The 24,414-nt window shown below is 45.7% G+C and overlaps 1 non-coding gene across 1 annotated transcript; it reads left to right on the top strand.

Annotated features, from left to right (window-relative positions):
* The first annotated feature begins 15,622 nt into the window (after positions 1–15,622).
* Positions 15,623–15,697, top strand: Trnat-ugu (transfer RNA threonine (anticodon UGU)). The gene has a single exon. It is a non-coding gene; the product is annotated as a tRNA-Thr (tRNA).
* The last annotated feature ends 8,717 nt before the right edge of the window (positions 15,698–24,414 follow it).

The following is a 24,414-nucleotide window of genomic DNA, read 5'->3' as shown; positions in this document are numbered from 1 at the left end:
CGAGCAGTTCTAGGCACTTCAGTCTGGAACCACGCGACCGCTACGGTCGCAGGTTCGAATCCTGCCTCGGGCATGGGTGTGTGTGATGTCCTTAGGTTAGTTAGGTCTCAGTAGTTCTAAGTTCTAGGGGACTGATGACCTCAGATGTTAAGTCCCATAGTGCTCAGAGGCATTTGTAAACATCCCTGACCTCCAAACATGTGTTTAGTTTGCTAACGAGACTCACTTTACAAGGGAAGGTTTGTTCAGCAGCGACAATAGCCATGTATGGAAGTTAGAAAATCTTGGAGGAACGTGTGTTCCACCATCAAAATTTACAATAAATGTGTGGACTGGTATTGTCAACGACCATCTCACTGGGCCATATCTTCTAACACGCTTGGTGGAGGGAATTACTTCATCTTTCTCAGAAAAGTACTACAGAAAATGTTGGAGAATGTGCCGCTAGTAGTCAGACAACGATTCTGCGTCCAGTGCTACCGGGCCCCGCTACACGTTGCCATTTGACAGCAGAGCAGATTTAGAGACCGTTTTGCCCCTACAGTTGGGTTGGGATAATTGGGTCAGTACCGTGATAGCCATGTTCTCTTGTCTCACTTCTGTGGAATTTTCACTTGTTGTGTGCGGAAATGTAGCGTTTTGTGTCTGAAATAGCGATAGCCACTCCAGAAGAGCTTGCAGCCCGTTTGGCTGAAGCTGCAGCTATTCTTCGTGAAACACCTCGTTGACCCTAGCACATTAGTCGTTATCACGCATGTGCCAGTTGGGTATTAACGTAAATGGACGACATGTTCAGCAACATCTCTATACCAATATTCATTACACAGCAGGCTGGAAACAGTCTCCGAACATACACTCCTGGAAATTGAAATAAGAACACCGTGAATTCATTGTCCCAGGAAGGGGAAACTTTATTGACACATTCCTGGGGTCAGATACATCACATGATCACACTGACAGAACCACAGGCACATAGACACAGGCAACAGAGCATGCACAATGTCGGCACTAGTACAGTGTATATCCACCTTTCGCAGCAATGCAGGCTGCTATTCTCCCATGGAGACGATCGTAGAGATGCTGGATGTAGTCCTGTGGAACGGCTTGCCATGCCATTTCCACCTGGCGCCTCAGTTGGACCAGCGTTCGTGCTGGACGTGCAGACCGCGTGAGACGACGCTTCATCCAGTCCCAAACATGCTCAATGGGGGACAGATCCGGAGATCTTGCTGGCCAGGGTAGTTGACTTACACCCTCTAGAGCACGTTGGGTGGCACGGGATACATGCGGACGTGCATTGTCCTGTTGGAACAGCAAGTTCCCTTGCCGGTCTAGGAATGGTAGAACGATGGGTTCGATGACGGTTTGGATGTACCGTGCACTATTCAGTGTCCCCTCGACGATCACCAGTGGTGTACGGCCAGTGTAGGAGATCGCTCCCCACACCATGATGCCGGGTGTTGGCCCTGTGTGCCTCGGTCGTATGCAGTCCTGATTGTGGCGCTCACCTGCACGGCGCCAAACACGCATACGACCATCATTGGCACCAAGGCAGAAGCGACTCTCATCGCTGAAGACGACACGTCTCCATTCGTCCCTCCATTCACGCCTGTCGCGACACCACTGGAGGCGGGCTGCACGATGTTGGGGCGTGAGCGGAAGACGGCCTAACGGTGTGCGGGACCGTAGCCCAGCTTCATGGAGACGGTTGCGAATGGTCCTCGCCGATACCCCAGGAGCAACAGTGTCCCTAATTTGCTGGGAAGTGGCGGTGCGGTCCCCTACGGCACTGCGTAGGATCCTACGGTCTTGGCGTGCATGCGTGCGTCTCTGCGGTCTCGTCCCAGGTCGACGGGCACGTGCACCTTCCGCCGACCACTGGCGACAACATCGATGTACTGTGGAGACCTCACGCCCCACGTGTTGAGCAATTCGGCGGTACGTCCACCCGGCCTCCCGCATGCCCACTATACGCCCTCGCTCAAAGTCCGTCAACTGCACATACGATTCACGTCCACGCTGTCGCGGCATGCTACCAGTGTTAAAGACTGCGATGGAGCTCCGTATGCCACGGCAAACTGGCTGACACTGACGGCGGCGGTGCACAAATGCTGCGCAGCTAGCGCCATTCGACGGCCAACACTGCGGTTCCTGGTGTGTCCGCTGTGCCGTGCGTGTGATCATTGCTTGTACAGCCCTCTCGCAGTGTCCGGAGCAAGTATGGTGGGTCTGACACACCGGTGTCAATGTGTTCTTTTTTCCATTTCCAGGAGTGTAGTTATCTTAGAGTCAACACCTTCATGAACTCCTATCGGGCAAACGGTGCAACTGCCAGATTTTTGTCACATGAAAAATTGTTGCTTTTTATCTGCTCTAACCACTCTAGAAATTTGTACATGTATTTTTTTTTTTACGCCCTGTATTTCGTCGCTCAAGTTTTTTGGCTGCAGCTACGATGAAGCTGCTGTTATCGGGTGGCTCACCGCACCTGACTCGTCCGCCTCGGCAGCTTCAGGGTCTGGAAGCTCCAGAGGCGGCCACCTGCTGGACGGAGCGCCGCTGCCTGCATTCCCCGCCCCTGGGGGCCACACCACGGCACAGCACGGAGCGTGCTCGAGCCACGGCCGGCCGCGCGGCGCAGGGCCGCATTATGCAGGAATCCTCTTCTGCTGCTTCCCCGAAGCCGCCGCGGCGCCACTTTCTGCGCCTGATGCCATCTCCCGCTTTAGTTGCACGTTCGCGGTTGCATAACACGGAAGCACGATTCCCAGCCGCGGACGCCTTACCTCTGTATCTGTGTCCTGCGTCCAATGGGAGCTGACCTCCGCCGTCTGACCCGCGCTATCCGCACAGTAAAACGGTTCCCAGCCAGAGGTTGCTCTGAGCATCCTGGAGTCTTTATGCACATACTCCTGCTACATGTATATAGTACATCCTTACCATTCTTAGCCGTGGGAACCATACCCCTACAGTCCGTGTTTCAACTGAGTTTATGTCCCACGAGAGGCACGGAGGTGCATGTGGTGCCGGCGACATACTACCGCCTATCTCACCATTACATTACAAGGTTCTGGATTTTGGTTTCGAGGTTAAACCCCCATTTGGTTCCAGTACATACGTTAATGTACGTGCGTGAAATATGGGAAACCACATTAACGTTCTTCAGCTTCTCCTTCTCCTTCTTCTTCTTCTTCTTCATTGCAACATCAGTTGGTTTGGGTTGGGCTGTTCGGGGGAAGAAACCAAACTGCGAGGTCATCGGTCTCATCGGTTTAGGGAAGGACCGGGGAGGAAGTCGGCCGTGCCCTTTCAGAGGAACCATCCCGGCATTTGCCTGGAGCGATTTAGGGAAATCACGGAAAACCTAAATCAGGATCGCCGGACGCGGGATTGAACCGTCATCCTCCCGAATGTGAGTCCAGTGTGCTAAACGTTCTTCAGCCTCGTGAGGACTACTGAGGAGCTACCTGAATGATAATTAGGGGCTACAAGGTCTTGAAAGCTGACACTGGCTGGGAGATCAGTGTGCTGACTCCACGCGCCTCAATACCACATGGATACGTCGCCATAAAGCACAGAATGACACAGACCCAAAATGCCTCTGGCGATCCTCTGGCTCTGATTGTGGAAAAAGGAAAGGGAGACATCGAGATCATTACAGACGGAGCACAACCTCCTAAAGATTCATGAATGAGCAAGGAAATCGGCCGGGCCCTTTCAAAGGAACCACCACGGCATTTCCCCAGAGCGATAGAGGAAAATACCACGGGAAAACTAAATTAGGATGGCCGGACGTGGACCTGAGCCGTTGTGCTGCCAAGTGCGAGTCCAGTCTGCTGATCACTGCGCCACGTCGCTCGGTGGGCCTAATCGTAGAGTATATGAATGGAAACTTCATCACAAAGACAACGAAAATACTACAGATGACTGGAAAAAATTATAGAAAAATTTAGCATATGTATGTAAAATTTGATGACGTTATATAATTTTCCAAAACAATGGCAACACAGTTTTGAAAATTCTGTTTAGTCTTTTATGATTAGTCTAGCAAGGTATTACGATTATCTTTATTTCTTTTCCTGCCTTCCCAATCGTCGATGACATGCCACGCTCAGGCCGCCCAAGAGCTACTCCTGCAATGGATGGCCACTACCTACGGATTATGGCATAACTACAATACTAGGGGAAAGGATGATCTTCACTATTCACATTAAATCTAACTTTGGCACAGAAAGGGGTGAATTATACTGGCACTAAAGTCTTTGGTCACTTACCAAATAGTATCAAAAGTCTGACAGATAACCAACAAGTATTTAAGAAGAAATTAAAAGAATTTCTGAATGACAACTCCTTCTACTCCATAGAGGAATTTTTAGATATAAATTAAGAAAATAAAGAAAAAATATTAAAAAATAAAAGATAAAAAATAAAAAAATAAATAAAAAAACACAAAAAATAAACAAGTTGTTAAATTAACTTAATTATGTCATGTATTGGAAATTTTGACTCGTTCCACATCATTACGAAATATCGTATTCATGATCCATGGAACTAGTATTAATCTAATCTAATCTAATCTGACAGCAACGCCACCATGTACAGTAATGCTTTTCGTGCAGGCACAGAACGTCGTGTTTCGACTCAAACTGTGCGCAATAGGCAGCGTGATGCGCAACTTCACTCCCGACGTACAGAGGTCCATCTTTGCAACCACGACGCCATGCAGCGCGGTACAGATGGGCCCAACAACATGCCGAATGGACCGCTCAGGATTGGCATTACATTCTCTTCACCGATGAGTGTCGCATATGCTTTCAACCAGACAATCGTCGGGGACGTGTTTGGAGGCAACCTGGTCAGGCTGAACGCCTTAGACACTCAGTCCAGCGAGTGCAGCAAGATGGAGGTTCCACGCTGTTTTGGGGTGGCATTATGTGGGGCCGACGTACACCGCTGGTGGTCATGGAAGGCGCCGTAACGGCTGTACGATACGTGAATGCCATCCTCCGACCAATAGTACAGCCATATCGGCAGCATATTGCAGAATCATTAGTCGTCATGGATGACAATTCGCGCCCCATCGTGCACATCTGGTGAATGAATTCCTACAGGATAACGACAACTCTCGACTAGAGTGGCCATCATGTTCTCCAGACATGAACATGCCTGGGATAGATTGAAAAGTGCAGTTTATGGACGACGTGACCCACCAACCATTCTGAGGGATCTACGCCCAATCGCCGCTGAGGAGTGGGTTCATCTGGACCAATAGTGACTTGATGAACTTGTGGATTGCATGCCACGACGAATACAGGCATGCATCAATGCAAGAGGTCATGCTACTGGGTATTAGAGGTACCGGTTTGTACAACAATCTGGACGACCGCCTCTAAAGGTCTCGCTGTATGGTGGTAGCACATGCAATGTGTGGTTTTCATGAGCAGTAAAAAGGGCAGAAATAATGTTTATGTTCATCTCTATCCCAATTTTCTGTACAGGTTCAGGAACTCTCGGAACCGAGGTGATGCAAAACTTTTATTGATGTGTGTATATTACATTAGCACGAAATCCTACCATGTTTTTTAAGTTTGTGAATATGGAAAATTTCTCTATGTGCACTGAGAATAGTTTATGTGATGCGGATGTTCCTTGCTCTATTCTGTCGCTTTTCCTAAAAAGAAAATAAGATGTAATAATGACATCATTGAAGTTATCTTGGATCACTATAGGTAACAGCATCTCTTCACACCGAATCAAAATAGCCAGAACAAGTAATGGCCCAGAAATACATTCTTATTATAAACACTACTGTAACATAAGTAGAAGAGTTGTAGAAAAAATTTAGGTGTATGAAATTGACAGATCAGATAATAAAATCAAATGAATACGAAATATTGTAAAAAGAGACACAAGCGAACTGGCCATAGAAGATGACACTATTTCTGTTAAAGGCAATAGGGGCATTGTGGAAGACAGTTTATGTGTAGTAGATAAATTTCATATTTACTTTTCAAAAATAGGTGATGACACTATTGCAAATAGTTCAGAAGAGAAAGCAAAACAATGCTCTGAAGAAGTAATACAGACGGCACCGAGTGAAATAAAAAAATAATCTCACATCTCACCTGAAATAAGGAAGATCATCGAGACTCTAAAATTCAAAAGTTCGTATGGGGTGGATAATATCTCCAATAAGACACCAACCAGTTGTGGCACTATAATATGTAGTGTTCTCAGTCACTCATGCAGTGCATCATTAAATGAGTGTGTTTTCCCATGGAAGATTGAAATTACTGTTGTTAGGCCTCTCAATAAGAAGGGTGACTTCATAGATGTCAATTACTACCACCCAGTGTCACTCCTTAAATAATTTTCAAAAATTTTTGAGAAAGTAGTGCACTCTAAGATTGTCACCCACCTTTGTAGTAATGGGACACTTACACAGCCATAGTCTGAATCTCAAAAGCGCAAATGCGTCAGTCTTCTAAGTCAGCTATTTATTCATTTACACAAAATACAGCTTTTAAATTATGAAATATCACCATTTGGAACTGACTTATCAAAGGCATTTGATTGTGTCACTCATAATATTATGTTCGAGAAGTTGAGTTTTTATAGGATACACAGTTCAGTACACTCCATTTTTAGTTCTTATTAAAAGAAAGAAAAGAAACAGAATGCAGAGAGTTGCCGTAGGCCGTGCCAATAATACAAAGAGGAGAGCCACGTCTTCACCACGGGGAGAAATTACAACAGAAGTGCCACAACGTTCGATCATTGGCCCACTCATGTTTTCACTTAACGTTAATGATCTGCCGTTTCATTTGAATAAGGTGGCAGAATTAATCTTGTTTCCAGATAATAGAAGCATGGTCGTGAAGCCGGGCAAAAAAGCAGTAAATGACGTTTTTCTGAAAGTTAATGAATGATTTTGCACAAATGGGCTGGCTTTAAACTGAAAAAAAGAGAAGAAACGCAGTTCCCACAGGTTTGTACTGTTGGAAATATTCCACTTCCCAGTAATCTAGTATTCCAACAAGAAATAATAAACAGGGTAGGAAATTGTAATTTCTTATTTGTGCATATTGATGAAAACTGAGGCTGGAAAAACCATATACTAGACCTGCCAGAAAATTTAGGAGCCGCTACTTTTGTCATAGGAATAATTGCCAATTTCATGGATATAAAAGTTAGTAAGTGAATACAGTTTGCATGTTGTCATTCATTGAAGTCTTATGGAATAATATTCTAGGGTAACTCCTCACTTAGGCAAAAAGTGTTCAGTGCACAAGAGGTAGTAGATAGAATTACGTGAGGAGTTCACATACATACATCTTTCAGGTGTCTTTTTAAGCAGCTGGGAATTTTAACCACAGCTTGAAAATGCATTTATGCCCTTATGGAATGTGTTATCAACAACCCACCTGAGTTTGAGAGTAACAGATAAGGAAAAGTTATCTGCACGCTCAAAGCTATTCGGTGTGCTGCCGTTTCTCGTGTTTCTTCAGGAAGATGCTATGCGTGTGCTGTGAGTAGTCGAGGCAGTTGGTACGTATGTTAGATGGTGCCAATGATACAGCCCGAGCTACCAACATTGGCCCACTTATTATGTTAACTATGAGATCAATGCCGTTTGCCACTAGGAGTTTGGTTTTCGTGTTGCACATGCGCACCAGAAACATTCCTCCTACCAAGTACCCCACCCTTCTGTCAGATGAACACCCGCGGCGTGGCCCTAGTACATGTTCCAAATGATTACGTGCAATCAAAGAGGGTGAAGTCATTAAGTTACGTAATACGGGCATGTTATGGCGTAAAGTCAAGCACCGGCACGCCAGTCGGGAGCGACAGAGGAGAGATGGCTGTGAGACGACGGCAGCCAGTCGCACGCTGAGTGATCCCTCTCCAGGACGACAACGCGACAGCCGCGGCCTCTATGCGAAGAGGACATAAGCGCCGCGACAGACTGGTCGCGGCTCAGTCGAAAAGACGACTCAAGACTAGCGACTTGAACAGAAGCGTCAAAGCTCATTACTTGGCCTGTATTAGAATTGTTATACTGAAGAAGCTTGTTTATTTTGGATGTTGCGTTTCCTTGCGACACGTCTATGTAATAGTCAAAGTTAAGTATTCTCATTTACTTTTTTTGTAATAAAACTCATTAATACGATTTGTTTGAGTTGTAGTCTAGCGATCCGAGAAAGCAGGTTTCCTAAACACCCCATATTCGACGGCAAGGCATGATTCAACACAAAAACTCGCAAATCTGTAGTTTTTACACATTAAAAAAGAACAAGGGGCGTTCAATAAGTAATGCAACAAGTTTTTTTTCTGAAATCAGTTGGTTTTATTCAGGATTCCAATACACTATATTATTCCTCACTCTTTTGGCTAAAAAACGCAATTTTTTCAACATAATATCCATTGAATGCGACGGCATTACGCCACTTTGCTGAGAGGTCGTGCATACCCGTATGGTATCACTCTGCTGGTCGACATCAGAGAACGTCTTGCAGCATCCACATGCTGCTTCCAGTGGAGTGAATCTTTCATTGTGCCGAACAGATGGAAGTCGAAAGGTGCGAGATCCGGGCCGTAGAATGGATGGAACAATAAGATGAAAATTTTTGAGGACTACCAAGATACACATACACCTGAGCAGCGAGGTGTTTGTGATCCGTTGATCATATCGAATGAGAGTGTCCGCACGTTGCAGTACTTTGGGAGTCACAGCTATGTGCGAAAGATCGGCACGTGGGAAATCAGACAGGTTTTCGTGCCCTTGTTGCAATGATGACAAACACCTGATCAAACGAGAAACCGCGCTTTTGTTCACTGTCACGTGTCCGTAGATATTTCTCGAGCGCCTACGAATATTTGCGATGCTCTGGTTTTCCGCCCAAAGAAACTCAGTGACAGCTCTCTGCTAGGAACGTACTTCCGTTACAGACGCCGTTTTGAAGGATACACGTAGTGCCACTATTTCATTAAACTATAGGGGCTGAATTCGTTATATTCCATGATGCCTCACAACAAATTCCGCATTTTTTTGACCCGAAACTGACCGAGAAGGACAATGTGTTCGATTACTTATTGAACGGCCCTCGTATTTCACATCACTTCAGATTGAAGAATGCAATAGAAACGTGTTCTGTTTCACAGATCCCTTAAACTAGCGACGCCCAGTCTTCTTCCATATCCTTGTACAGCTTCGCCTCCTCTGTACCCCTAAGGTCGTTCATCGTGAGAATCCATATAGTTTCAGTTACTTCACATCAGATGCTGCTCTTTGTAGCATAAACAGAACGCTCTTCCCTCCAGACATACGAGGTGTGGCTAGAAAAAAACCGGACTAGTACTGGTGAAACAATAAAACGAATGCAATAAGGCTGAAAGTCGCGTGGCCTGTCACGTAACTCTCGCTCCGCCTACTGCTCGAGTTTCATCTGCCTCCTGCACTCAGTCTGCCCGTGGCGTCTGTTTTAAGTAGTTGACGTTTTGTCTGTGCGTCGGACTATGTTGAGTGTACAGAAAGAACAGCGTGTTAACATCAAATTTTGTTTCAAACTAGGAAAATCTGCAAGTGAAACGTTTGTAATGTTACAACAAGTGTACGGCGATGATTGTTTATCGCGAACACAAGTGTTTGAGTGGTTTAAACGATGTAAAGATGGCCGCGAAGACACCAGTGATGACACTCGCACTGGCAGACCATTGTCAGCAAAAACTGATGCAAACACTGAAAAAATCGGTAAACTTGTTCGACAAGATAGCCGTTTAACAATCAGAGCAGTGTCTGAGTTAACAGGAGTTTCCAGGATGTCAGAACAAATCATTCTTCGGCGTTCCTTCTGTTCAATTGTGAGACACTTTGGAACCATTTTTGAACACACTTTGTTCATGTTGAAACTTTCATGAAGAATCTGCCTAACACTTTCCTTGTCAACTCCTGTTAACTCAGACACTGCTCTGATTGTTAAACGGCGATCTTGTCGAACAAGTTTACCGATTTTCTCAATGTTTGCATCAGTTTTTGCTGACAATGGTCTGCCAGTGCGAGTGTCATCACTGGTGTCTTCGCGGCCATCTTTACATCGTTTAAACCACTCAAACACATGTGTTCGCGATAAACAATCATCGCCGTACACTTGTTGTAACATTACAAACGTTTCACTTGCAGATTTTCCTAGTTTGAAACAAAATTTGATGTTAACACGCTGTTCTTTCTGCACACTCAACATTTTCCGACGCACAGACAAAACGTCAACTACTTAAAACAGACGCCACGGGCAGACTGAGTGCAGGAGGCAGATGAAACTCGAGCAGTAGGCGGAGCGAGAGTTACGTGACAGGCCACGCGACTTTCAGCCTCATTGCATTCGTTTTATTGTTTCACCAGTACTAGTCCGGTTTTTTTCCAGCCACACCTCGTAATTCAAATTAATGTAAAGCGCCAAATAGGATGAGTCTGTTAACGTTAACCTCGGAAATGCTATACTGAAATGTAAATAACGTAATAGAAGTTGTTAAAATGAAATACGAGAAACATCTCTGAGGCTGCTAAACCTGTATAGACGCTTGGTGGCTGTGTAGTGGTTTCGAAAGCGGGCTCTGCGAAATGCACGCTAACGTCTCTAGGGCGAAGAGAGAGAGAGAAAGAGCCAGAGAGAGAGAGAGAGAGAGAGAGAGAGAGAAGAGGGCGGCGGCCGTGTTGGACACAATAGCGCCGTCCATCAGGGCCGGGCGCAGCACCTGCGGAGGATCTCCGTGAAGCGGGCGTCAGCTGCGAAGAGCAACCGAGGTGGCGACGAGGTCGGCTGCAGCCTCCAGCCGGGGGAGGGGGAATGCGAGCGTCGTCTGGTCTTCAGACTGTACTGTCACGGTATCCATTGTGTTCCCTAGCAAGGGTAAACAATCAGTGTACGAGTTAATCAGGAAACTGTTCACACTTAGTCAAGAATACACTGCGCATATGAGGAACCAAGTGTTATTGAATTACGGCTACACTTATATCAGACTCTCACTAACCTGCCAGAAAGGTAGTGTAAAAATCAGGAGGCCATTCTGTTCTATTTTTTGTAATTCATCCTTGAAAATAGAGGTTTGGCTCCTTGGCTGTGGTTTAAACTGCTTGAATAAACGTAGCAATCAGCAGTCGCTTTTTTATACAGCTACGTTTATGCCAAGACGAATTTCGAGTTTTCACCCTTCTTTAACTGGTGAAATACATACTACCGTAGAAAAAATTAGTACACCATTTTATAGGTTTCCCATTCAATCAAGTTTTATTGTTGCAACAGTGCATATGAAGTACACGAAATGATTACATTTACTGATCAGTAGCACAAGCGGTTGTGAGGCAACAGGTATCGACCAGTTCTGAAACACCCATGTCGGTACGTGGTGCAACCTTCAGGGGCGGCAGTGCAGGCGCAGACTCTGGCGACCGTCATGCAGATGACGAATACTGTCCTGGGGTACGTTATGCCACGCCAGCTCGGCCTCTTCTCGTAGTTCTGTGAGAGTTGATGGTTGGTAAGCAGCACGAGTCGCTTCTCGTCCCGTCATATCACACACGTGCTCAACTGGAGACTAGTCTGGAGATCGTGCTGGCCAGAGAAGTTGCTGCACGTGTAGCAGAGTATCTTGAGTTACAAGGGCAGTGTGTGGGCGAGCATTGGTTCAAATGGCTCTGAGCACTATGGGACTCAACTGCTGTGGTCATAAGTCCCCTAGAACTTAGAACTACTTAAACCTAACTAACCTAAGGACAGCACACAACACCCAGCCATCACGAGGCAGAGAAAATCCCTGACCCCGCCGGGAATCTAACCCGGGAACCCGGGCGTGGGAAGCGAGAACGCTATGGCACGACCACGAGATGCGGGCTGGGCGAGCATTATCGTATTGGAATAACACTACCTTCCAGTTGCAAAAGAACGGATCTAACAACATTCTGCACTTGGCGACCGCTGGCTAACGTCCCCTCCAGAAACACCAAAGGTGAACGAGAGTTTCAGCTTATGAAAATGGAAATTAGCATTTGGCGTCATTGGCCGGGAGGCCCCTTACGGGGCAGGTCCGACCGTCTTGGTGCGGGTCTTATTACATTCGACGCCACATTGGGCGACCTGCGGGCCGGATGGGGATGAAATGATGATGAAGACAACACAACACCCAGTCCCTGGGCGGAGAAAATCGCCGACCCAGCCGGGAATCGAACCCAGGCCCGTCACGCTGACCACTCAGCTATCGGGGCGTACAGTTGCAGCTTATCAAACACCAGAACATAAGGCGTAGCGTGGGACCAAAGTGTCCTGGACGAATACAACCTGAGAGAGAGCTTTCAGCAGGTTTATGTCGTATGCGAAAACGACCATCACTTGTGTGCAGCCGGAATCTGCTTTCATAGCTGAAGACGAAGGCGCGCCAATTCTTCTTCCAAGTGGTCCTCTAACGGCACCAGTCTAGCCGTACATGTCGACGCTGTGTTGTGAGTGGAAGACAGGCTAGAGGTGTGCGCCTCCTAGTCCCACTGCTAATACCGGATCGCAACAGGTGGTGTTGACACGTCTGGGCTTCCAAGCGCTCTTGTCTGTGCTGCGGCAGCTGTACGATCTGCTATCGATGCCATTATAGTACGACGACCCTGGCGGGCTCTGTGCTGCGTGGACGTCCAGAACCGCTTCTACGGGTGTGAGAGTGTTCACGTGACCACCGATACAAGCATCGTTGCACAACTGACGCAGCACGTCCAGCTTGTGTGGCAGTTCTCCGAAAGGACCTTCCGACCACTCGGAAGGTCAGTATCTGAATCCTCCCAAGCTCGCTCAGGTGGCTGTATGAACCACGAGTTATGTCCGTGGCATGGTTAATTCGTTGCTTAACACGTTTGTATCGCACTGAGCATTCCCTGTCAAAGGATAGACACAGGTGACCTCTGGTAGCTAAGCCACTACGCTATCATTGTCAACACATCTACTATCCCTCATGTGGCATATGCCATCATCGGATCAAAATCGACATCGAGTTTCCAAATGTACTAATTCTTTACTGCGGTGTATTTATATTCTGAACTAGTTGGTGTACGCGGCTTCGCTCAGGGAGTTGATATGAGATTTTGTGGTAGTTGTAATATAAGAGTAAACTATAAAGTACAAAAGGTAAAAAAAAATATTGTACACATATTCTGACTATTAACAATATACACTCCTGGAAATGGAAAAAAGAACACATTGACACCGGTGTGTCAGACCCACCATACTTGCTCCGGACACTGCGAGAGGGCTGTACAAGCAATGATCACACGCACGGCACAGCGGACACACCAGGAACCGCGGTGTTGGCCGTCGAATGGCGCTAGCTGCGCAGCATTTGTGCACCGCCGCCGTCAGTGTCAGCCAGTTTGCTGTGGCATACGGAGCTCCATCGCAGTCTTTAACGCTGGTAGCATGCCGCGACAGCGTGGACGTGAACCGTATGTGCAGTTGACGGACTTTGAGCGAGGGCGTATAGTGGGCATGCGGGAGGCCGGGTGGACGTACCGCCGAATTGCTCAACACGTGGGGCGTGAGGTCTCCACAGTACATCGATGTTGTCGCCAGTGGTCGGTTCAAATGGTTCAAATGGCTCTGAGCACTATGGGACTCAACTGCCGAGGTCATCAGTCCCCTAGAACTTAGAACTAGTTAAACCTAACTAACCTAAGGACATCACAAACATCCATGCCTGAGGCAGGATTCCAACCTGCGACCGTAGCGCCAGTGGTCGGTGGAAGGTGCACGTGCCCGTCGACCTGGGACCGGACCGTAGCGACGCACGGATGCACGCCAAGACCGTAGGATCCTACGCAGTGCCGTAGGGGACCGCACCGCCACTTCCCAGCAAATTAGGGACACTGTTGCTCCTGGGGTATCGGCGACGACCATTCGCAACCGTCTCCATGAAGCTGGGCTAAGGTCCCGCACACCGTTAGGCCGTCTTCCGCTCACGCCCCAACATCGTGCAGCCCGCCTCCAGTGGTGTCGCGACAGGCGTGAATGGAGGGACGAATGGAGACGTGTCGTCTTCAGCGATGAGAGTCGCTTCTGCCTTGGTGCCAATGATGGTCGTATGCGTGTTTGGCGCCGTGCAGGTGAGCGCCACAATCAGGACTGCATACGACCGAGGCACACAGGGCCAACACCCTGCATCATGGTGTGGGGAGCGATCTCCTTCACTGGCCGTACACCACTGGTGATCGTCGAGGGGACACTGAATAGTGCACGGTACATCCAAACCGTCATCGAACCCATCGTTCTACCATTCCTAGACCGGCAAGGGAACTTGCTGTTCCAACAGGACAATGCACGTCTGCATGTATCCCGTGCCACCCAACGTGCTCTAGAAGGTGTAAGTCAACTACCCTGGCCAGCAAGATCTCCGGATCTGTCCCTCATTGAGCATGTTTGGGACTGGATGAAGCGTCGTCTCACGCGGTCTGCACGTCCAGCACGAACGCTGGTCCAACTGAGGCGCCAGGTGGAAATGACATGGCAAGCCGTTCCACAGGACTACATCCAGCATCTCTACGATCGTCTCCATGGGAGAATAGCAGCCTGCATTGCTGCGAAAGGTGGATATACACTGTACTAGTGCCGACATTGTGCATGCTCTGTTGCCTGTGTCTATGTGCCTGTGATTCTGTCAGTGTGATCATGTGATGTATCTGACCCCAGGAATGTGTCAATAAAGTTTCCCCTTCCTGGGACAATGAATTCACGGTGTTCTTGTTTCAGTTTCCAGGAGTGTATATGACGGTAGTATCTGTTCCCGAAAGAACACATACCGTGGATGACCATGCAGCTTTGCTAGAAATGAAATGATAATTAAATAGACACCCTAGCTGCAAACAGGCGTTGATATACTTCACTGGGGACATGTTGAAAATGTGTGCCCCGACCGGGACTCGAACCCGGGATCTCCTGCTTACATGGCAGACGCTCTATCCATCTGAGCCCCCGAGGGCACAGAGGATAGTGCGTCTGCAGGTACTTATCCCTTGCACGCTCCCAGTGAGTAATGAGTATGATGGGCAAACATCTATTAGGCGCACTACGAATGCAGTGGTGTGGACATGTTGGGAATGTGGATCTCACGGGGAGCGTGCAAGGGATAAGTCCCTGCAGACGCACTATCCTCTGTGCCCTCGGTGGCTCAGATGGATAGAGCGTCTGCCATGTAAGTAGGAGATCCCGGGTTCGAGTCCCGGTCGGGGCACACATTTTCAACATGTCCCCAGTGAAGTATATCAACGCCTGTTTGCAGCTAGGGTGTCTATTTAATTATCATTTCATTTCTAGCAAAGCTGCATGGTCATCTACGGTATGTGTTCTTTCGGGAACAGATACTACCGTCATATATAGTTAAAATATGGCTTCCCGGCCATTGACCTTCTTGTGTGAACGCACACGCTATGCCCGAACTCGTACGGGACTTGGTAGATAATCTGCCACGAGTAATGAGTATGATGGGCAAACATCTATCAGGCGCACTACGAATGTAGTGGTGTGGACATGTTGGGAATGTGGATCTCACGGGAAGCGTGCAAGGGATAAGTCCCTGCAGACGCACTATCCTCTGTGCCCTCGGTGGCTCAGATGGATAGAGCGTCTGCCATGTAAGCAGGAGATCCCGGGTTCGAGTCCCGGTCGGGGCACACATTTTCAACATGTCCCCAGTGAAGTATATCAACGCCTGTTTGCAGCTAGGGTGTCTATTTAATTATCATTTCACTATTAACAATACTTGTTTATGAGCAACATTTTCCATTTTCAGAATCAGATTTTCACTCTGCAGCGGAGTGTGCGCTGATATGAAATTTGCTGGCAGATTAAAAGCGTGTGCTGAACCGAGACTCGAGCACAGGACCTTTGCTTTTCGCGGGAAGGTGTTCTACGACCTAGGCTACCCAAGCAGAGCTGTGAGGGTGGGCCGTGTGTCGTGCTTGGGTAGCTCAGGTGGATGCCAAATGGCTCTGAGCACTATGGGACTCACGATCTGAGGTCATCAGTCCCCTAGAAATTAGAACTACTTAAACCTAAGGACATCACACACATCCATGCCCGACGCAGGATTCGAACCTGCGACCGTAGCAGCAGCGCGGTTCCGGACTCGAGCGCCTAGAACCGCTCGGCCACCGCGGCCGGCGGTGGATGCCAGCACGGTAGCTCAGCGTGTTCAGTCAGAGGGATAGCCACCCACTGTAATTAAAAAACTGAGTTAATGGAACGACGATGAATTTGGACAAGCGTCACAGGATGTCAGACCCGAACTAATAGAATGAATAATCACGGAAAAACGAATAAAAGAAAAAGATGGTAGAGCGCCTGCCCGCCGGAGGCAAAGGTCGCGAGTTCGATTCCCGGTCCGGCACACAGTTTTAATCTGCCAGGATGTTTCATTTTTCAATTTGTTGTCCAGGATATACACATAGTCACCAAAAATCATTTGGTGTAGTTCCATCTGAATGTGTGAATCAGTTGATTGTACTCATGTACGATCGATCGTTTGTACATCTCTGACTACTTCTCATCTCAATCCACTCATATTTGTGCATAGTTGATCAATTTATGTTTCTTCATTTCTGATGAAATATACTTGCAGAAATTAATTGTCTTATTTGGGCAGTGGTAGTAATGATCCCATGTTGCGACAGATGTGTCCTTGGATGGAAAAGAACATAATGGATTTCATCTCTATTAGTGTTGATCAAAGAGACGCCCATAGAAGTGATCTGGGAACAGGTGTTGCACGCTTTTATATTTTGAAGAAAGTGTTTTGATTCTGGAGTTTCCCAGTCATGTAATAATTCCTGCGGAGGTGCTTCTAGTTGTGGTAAACGATTTTTTTCATTCACGCAACAGAATCCTGGTATTTCTCTACCGATTTTTTTCGTGTTGCAAAATTGGCAGATGTTATACATTTTTCCGATTGCGACGTGTTTGTGTTTATTGTATTCTTTCGTGGGGTTGCAGTGGAATGTTTCATTTGTTAGGTTGAACTGTTTGTTGTCCTCGTAAAAAAATGGTTCAAATGGCTCTGAGCACTATGGGACTTAACATCTGAGGCCATCAGTCCCCTAGAACTTAGAACTACTTCAACCTAACTAACCTAAGGACATCACACACATCCATGCCCGAGGCAGGATACGAACCTGCGAACGTAGCGGTTTTAGACTGAAGCGCCTGGAACCAGTCGGCCACAATGGCCGGCTTGTCCTCATCCACGCTTCTCGTAGAGTGATATTTATGTGGCTGGCCTGAGTTTTCAGTCTTTTACTATAAGATTGTGTCGCAGTTCTTGATTCTTCAATCCGTCCATTTCTTGGTTCTTCGGGTTCTCTGCTTCTCACAGTGCTCATTTTCGTTCGCTGGGAACTTAAACGTGCTTCGCGCTCTTCGTCTGCTTCGTTTTTTCGCTTTTCTTTATTGTTTTCGCTGTTTTGCTTCCGAACTGGCAAGATCTCTTTTACGTTTGGCGTTGTCTAAAATATAAATCAAATCAACATTTTACTACCAAATACATTACCGCATTCGGGAGGACGACGGTTCAATCCCGTCTCCGGCCATCCTGATTTAGGTTTTCCGTGATTTCCCTAAATCGCTTCAGGCAAATGCCGGGATGGTTCCTTTGATAGGGCACGGCCGATTTCCTTCCCCATCCTTCCCTCACCCGAGCTTGAGCTCCGTCTCTAATGACCTCGTTGTCGACGGGACGTTAAACACTAATCTCCTCCTCCTCCTCCTCCAAATACATTAAGTTCATTGTACCCGCTATTCACACATTACTTTTGATTTATATTCGGTCACTGTATAACTTTGAACATTCACCCTTCACTGTTGTTTTTATTGACTCACCGCACTACTTTTTGGCTGATGAGAAACTTACGTTCGAACCCACGATGGTTCTTGCTTTATATACCCCTACCAATGGGTACCCGACTAGCGGCGAATTCTAGAATATACCAAAAAGGCTTAGAATCGTCCACGATGTTCCAGAACATTCCAAGACATTCTAGAGTGTTCTGGAGTGTTCCAAAATAATCTGGGATTTTCTGGGATGTTGTGGGGTATTCTGGAATCTTCCCGAATTTTGCTGACTGTTCCCGAACATTCCAGAACATACCGGATAGTTGTGGAACATTCTGGAACAATCTGGAATGCTCTCGAATGCTCTCGAATGGTCTGGAATGTTCTAAAAATTTCTAGAGACCGAAACTTCCCAGCCCTTACTTCTTCAAAAGCATACCCTTCAAGTAAAATCGGGAATCTTCTTCATGTATGGGGGATGGAGGGCTACCACACCCTTGATCACACCGGGACTCGTTTCTGAGTTTTAGTGGCACGCACATTATACACTTCCTTTCATAATAAATAATACATTGCCTTTTACCAATCTTAAGCTTCCTGCACTTAGAGAATATTTTTCACCAGAGGCGTGTCGCTTTCATTTATAAATCACGTTCTGTCATCGTTCTGGAAGTATGCTCCTATATACATAACAGACCCTATGTCTTTATATTTTGGTACCTGTTCGTAGATTAAAAATGGTGTTTCTTGATAAGAACAGTACACAATTTAATTACGTAGTTTTTGCCAGTTTTCCTTCTTTGTTAACGGAGGTTAAATGGAAAAGAAAGAACAGGTTGTACATTAACTTTTCGCAATTTTTCGCCTTTTGGGAATCCGCTTTTCCTAAGCTGCATTTGTTATTTTTGCACTTAACCTCGCTTTCATAAACTTTACAAGAGAAACAGTTCTGTAGTTTTCACGTGTTTCGCAGTTAGCACAGTGTTTGTGCTTATTCGATTGTTTTCTGTATAATTTGCGACTATTGTCCACTTTGTGAATTCATTTTTTTGTTTGTTTGTTTGTCGTGTGCGTGCGTGCGTGCGTGCTCTCACGTGTGTGTGTCTGTGCGTGAAGATGGTTATGCAAACAAACATATTTACATCTTCATCGTGTATTATATTATACCGAATACATTTTGGACATTGCAGCTACCCACGTAAAATAACAGTTGATTTATTTATTACCGAATTGTATTTTGACGTTGAATTAATAGGTCCACTTTCTTTTAATAGGAAACTTACAGTTCCTTATCTTGCCGGTATGCCGATGAAACTCACTTTTAACTTCACCGATGCACTAACGCAGCGCAGCATTAACTATGCGACTGGCCTTGGAAATTCTGTGCTGCACCTGTGCATCATTGATGCTAAAATTGTGTCTATTATGCATATAATAATTTCTCTCTCATTTTGGTTTTCCGTCTTTGGTCTGCATTAATGCCTTCCTTTGTCTGTTCCTGTTTCGCACTAATCTTCTGTCCTGTTCACTTCTTCTGGAACCAGCAGCGTCTGCAGTTCTAGTTGCTGCCCGTATGAAGTTCCCGCAGCCCTGCTTCTGCCATCGCCATATTAACTGCATTCGAAAGTCGCAGCAGGTGTCTCTCTAACCTGTCACTACTTCCCTCCCGAATTTTTCGTATCCTTTGCCTTCTCCCCAGATCGTTTTACAACTTACTCATTTGGTACCTTATCAGCCACCTACATAGCCAGCTTCCTTTGATAGCACTACACTTCATACAATTCAGTTTCCTCTTCATCAGATTTTCCATATTCACATCTATATCATTGTCCTGAAGAAGTACTCGTACATTTTGAGTAGTTTCTTAATCAGTTGCATTTCAACATTCGGTGGCAGTTGGGTTCTTTATTTGTGACGACGATATGTGATATCTTCCTTACTTTGCCCCTTCCGTAACCTAGTACGAGATTTGCCTTCCTCTACTTCAGTATGTAATGTCCCCTTAGAAAAATTTATTAATTACTTTGCTGGTAAACCCCAACGTTATTTGAACGTATTCAAGACATTTCGCTCTTTACTTATTCTGATCAACACTAAACACAATATTTTTAGCGCAACGCAATCTGACTTTCAATAATCCCTACAAATAATGGCCCTGACTAACATTAACCTATACCTTTCACAAATCACTTACCTCACAAAAATCTTCGTTACTCGAACTACTGCAATACAGCGATCGCCACTACTGCCAGCTAAATAAAAGATTCAAACTACTGAAGGCACTAACTACTGATAGGCATAGTTAATAAATGAAAGATTTTGATAGAGAACAAACAATGTATTTACCTTAAAAGTGTTCAAAAGTCATTATATATATATATATATATATATATATATATATATATATATATATATATATATATATATATATATATATATATATATATATCAGTTCATGACATCCAGTCTTACAAATTTACTGTCTCTGTCCAGATCATCCGCTCTCAAAACTCCGCCATGTCACTTCCCCACATCCACCACTGCTGGCGGCTCAACTCCAACTGCGCAACGCTACGCGCTGTTAACAGCCAACTGCCCAACACTAGAATAGCAAATTCCAACAATGCCACCCAGCCACAGACTGCACACAGCACAGCCAGTGATTTACGTACAGAGCGCTAGGTGGCGGTGGCGTTACCAATATAAGAACCTAAACAACCTACTTACAAGTACTATTCCAAAGTTTTATTATGTCCCTCATGTCACTGCTCTCTTTTCTATTACTAAATGCAACCACAGTTATATTTGCATTTATCTATATTTTGTGCACGCCATTCCATTCAGCAAGTCTTCTGGGTCTCTCGTATTTTCACACGGAAAGTCTGCGTCGTCGTCAAACTTTAGTGTTGCCACCTGTTCCTTTTGCACGTTCATTCCTCGAATGTCTGTATCACTTCCTTCATTACTTTTCGAACATACGTGTTAAACACGGTCGTGATGAGCAGCAGATCTGCCTTCCATTCTTGTTAACTCTTACGCAGACGATAGCTGAAAGATATATCTTGACACGTGCAACAGCCACCACTATCTGTATTTAGTACACAGCGATACATAACTGATGACAACTTTGGAATTACAGAAGATTAGGTTTCCAACTTACCGTTAGTAACAATTTGACTAGAGACGGATTGTAGGCATCTGTAGAACAGAGATAAGGGACGAGTTCGGTGGTAACATTATCAAACGAACTGTTATTGCATTCAGAGTAAGGGATTTAGGGAAAACGTAAGCCTAAAGGACAGAGAATTCTCGCCCTATTATGAGCCCACTTTCGCGGCCTCCTCCGGTGTACATAATTTGGAAGGAAACCTTTAATGGATTGTCCAGTAGTGGATCACATCAGTAGTGGATCACATCGAAGGGACGTGAACGAAATTCCTTTAGAAGGACGTAGACAAAGAGGCGAAAAGTAGAGAGAAATCTTCAAGACGTAAAGACTTGACCCGAAGTAGTTACTAAATTACATAGCGATCAGATCTGTCGAGATGCTTCTCATGGTTTACTGTGAAGGGTCGCAGCAAAGTCACAAAGACTCTCAGAACCCAGCTCGCACAACTTACAATTCGTGTATATGTATCATATATGTATGTGGAGAGCATGTGCGATGCTATCACACTTCGCAGAAGCAATCTGGACGCCTCTTATGAAAACTCGCCGTTCAGCACAATGTAGTGGGTATAATTTTACCATATCCTCGGACACCTCAGATACCACCTAACATTTTATTGATATCCATGTTTATTAAATTTTAATACGTTAATTACTATCTTAATTATTACTATATTAGTTTGCCCGTGGAATCAGTGCCCCTTCTGATTTAATTCCTTGGTTATAAAATTATCGGGATAAAAAAGGAATCGTTCAGAAGAGACGAGTGCCCGTCGGACTGTCATACACGTGTTGCTATTGCGAGCCCCTGCGTGGTGTTCACGTGAATAGAGCGTGACAGGCCGATGAAGAAACTTCAAAGAGGGACCTGCGTGTGACATTCGGAAGGTAGCAGTCCGAAGGTATTGGAAAATGATGATGTACGCAGAAAGACGGAAGAAGTATCGGAATGGCGGATGGTCACGTTTGCGAGGGTGTTCACAGAATCGACGAAACTTCATAATTCCGGAAATCACGCCGTGGATGCAAAAAAGACGAGTAAACAATTGGGAAAGTAAGTTTCTAATGCAATTGACAAATATTGTACAATTGGTACTATTTGCGACATTAACAGTTGGTACACATTATCTAAGTTATTGATAACAATTAATAACTAAAAAATTTGGAAATAATGTTGGCTCAAAAATGGCTCTGAGCACTATGGGACATAACATCTCAGGTCATCAGTCCCCCAGAACTTAGAACTACTTAAACCTAACTAACCTAAGGACATCACACACATCCATGCCCGTAATGTTGGCCTTCGTATGTAATATAATCGTCTTCCCATGAATATCACTTCAAAAATGTATGACGTCGTCATGACGAGAGCATTATAGTCAACAAATAATCAACAACCTGGGTTCGTCATCATGATACAGGGAAAACAAACCATCCGCCAGGAACTATGACTTAATTCATAGAGCACAGATCAATACGCACTTTTAATTTCAAGATAATGGGACACAACAATGAAACACAGCCTTTGCATTTCGCAAAATCTTATAAACACTACGCAGTCAGATTATAACAGCATAAAACCACTGCGCAACGAAGGGTTAATCGACAGTGAGATTTCCATAAACAATATAAGCAACAACATTTTACTGTAGACTAAATTTTCAACAGTAATGCAGTAATTTGTATTGGGCCTCGGGCGAGAACATCAGTACTTTAGAAAAACCGATAATCCTATATGGGTTCTATCATTCAGCAACAAGCCAGTCGTCTATCTGATACGTGAGAGTCTGCTCCGTATTTGGACCTCTGTTAAAAATGTGTAGTGTCGCAACATGTCCGGAAATCTTTGAGTACAGAATCTGCTTGCTGGCTTGAAGTCATGGCGCCGTCTGCAAACGCTGCGTCTTGCTGCTCTCAATATCGCCGAGATGTTGAGTGTCTTGTAACAGAAATAGTTCAATAAAGAGAGGAAAGCTACCGCAAGAGCTGCACAGGCGACGGACATAATTCTGCAGCGCCCGAGCAGCGCAGCTCGGCGCCGCAGCACCGCAGGGCACCGAACGAGCACCGCCCACCACCGGCGGCGGCCTCTCCACTCGCCACCTGCTGGGCTGGGGTCGCTCGGCGGCCAACCATTCACCATGCTAATGAGCCGGCGTAGCGACCACTCCCTCACCCACTGACTCAACCGTAAATCGCGCACGCCAACTAGTTCTGTTCTTTCGCGGCAATGAGGCAACATCACATCCTTCTTCATTGCCGCTAAACGTTTGCAGAAGGATATTTCTGTGCCTAACGCATAAAGTGAGTTAAAATCACGAAGTTTAGTTTTCGTTAGGTTGGCGAAACGCCGTGGAAAAATGTAAGTTTGACTCGATCTTCGACTATAGCTGCCAATGATAATGTAGGGAAGGATTCCAGGATGAGAATCTGCCAGGAAGTTTCATATCAGCGCACACTCCGCTGCACAGTGAAAATTTCACTCTGGTAACATCCCCCAGGCTGTGGCTAAGCCGTGTCTCCGCAATATCCTTTCTTCCAGCAGTGCTAGCTATGCAAGGTTCGCAGAAGAGCTTCTGTGAAGTTCGGAAGTCGTGCTTGGGTGCCGCAGACGGTATAGCACTTGCCCAAGAAAGGCAAAGGTCCCTAGTTCGAGTCTCGGTCCGGCACCCAGTTTTAATCTGCCAGGAAGTATCATAATGTGGGGAATCAGAGAGACGAAACCAAAAGGGAGAACTGATGAACAAGCAATAGAAACGCTTTTTGGGGTTTCTCACTGATACCAATTACATGCCTGGGAATGCTCTGCAGGGTAGGGTTTTTGATAAAATACCGATATTTTCTCAAGAAAATATCAATAAAGGTTGACGATATTTTATCCCCCGACACATAAATATTGTGATATCGAAATGGCAATATCGTGTGCCTTATTTTATATTTTTTCGCAGTTTTCAGTGAATATTTGAAACTGTTCTTTTCAAACTTTAATAGAATATAATTTTGCTTTCAGTGTGTGAGGAAGTCTTACAACTTTTTGAACTTTCATCACATCCAGTCTTCCGCCAGCCGGTGTGGCCGAGCGGTTCTAGGCGCTTCAGTCAGGAACCGCGTGACCGCTACGGTCGCAGGTTCGAATCCTGCCTCGGGCATGGATGTGCGTGATGTCCTTAGGTTAGTTAGGTTTAAGCAGTTCTAAGTTCTAGGAGACTGATGACCTCAGATGTTAAGTCCAATAGTGCTCAGGGCCATTTTTTTGAACATCCAGTCTTCCTCTTTAACTGTGTGAAGCAAAGAAGAAGTCCGATTGCACTGATGAGTGACCGTATGAATGGAATAAGAAGATTTCCGACGTGAAGAAATAGCACACCAGTTGCGTTTAAAAAAAATAAAAAAAGAT

This window comes from Schistocerca nitens, chromosome 6, assembly GCF_023898315.1.
Source record: "Schistocerca nitens isolate TAMUIC-IGC-003100 chromosome 6, iqSchNite1.1, whole genome shotgun sequence".
Taxonomy (NCBI): Eukaryota; Metazoa; Arthropoda; class Insecta; order Orthoptera; family Acrididae; genus Schistocerca; species Schistocerca nitens.
Note: the sequence above shows the minus strand (reverse complement) of the source record. Positions and strands in the feature narration are given on the sequence as shown.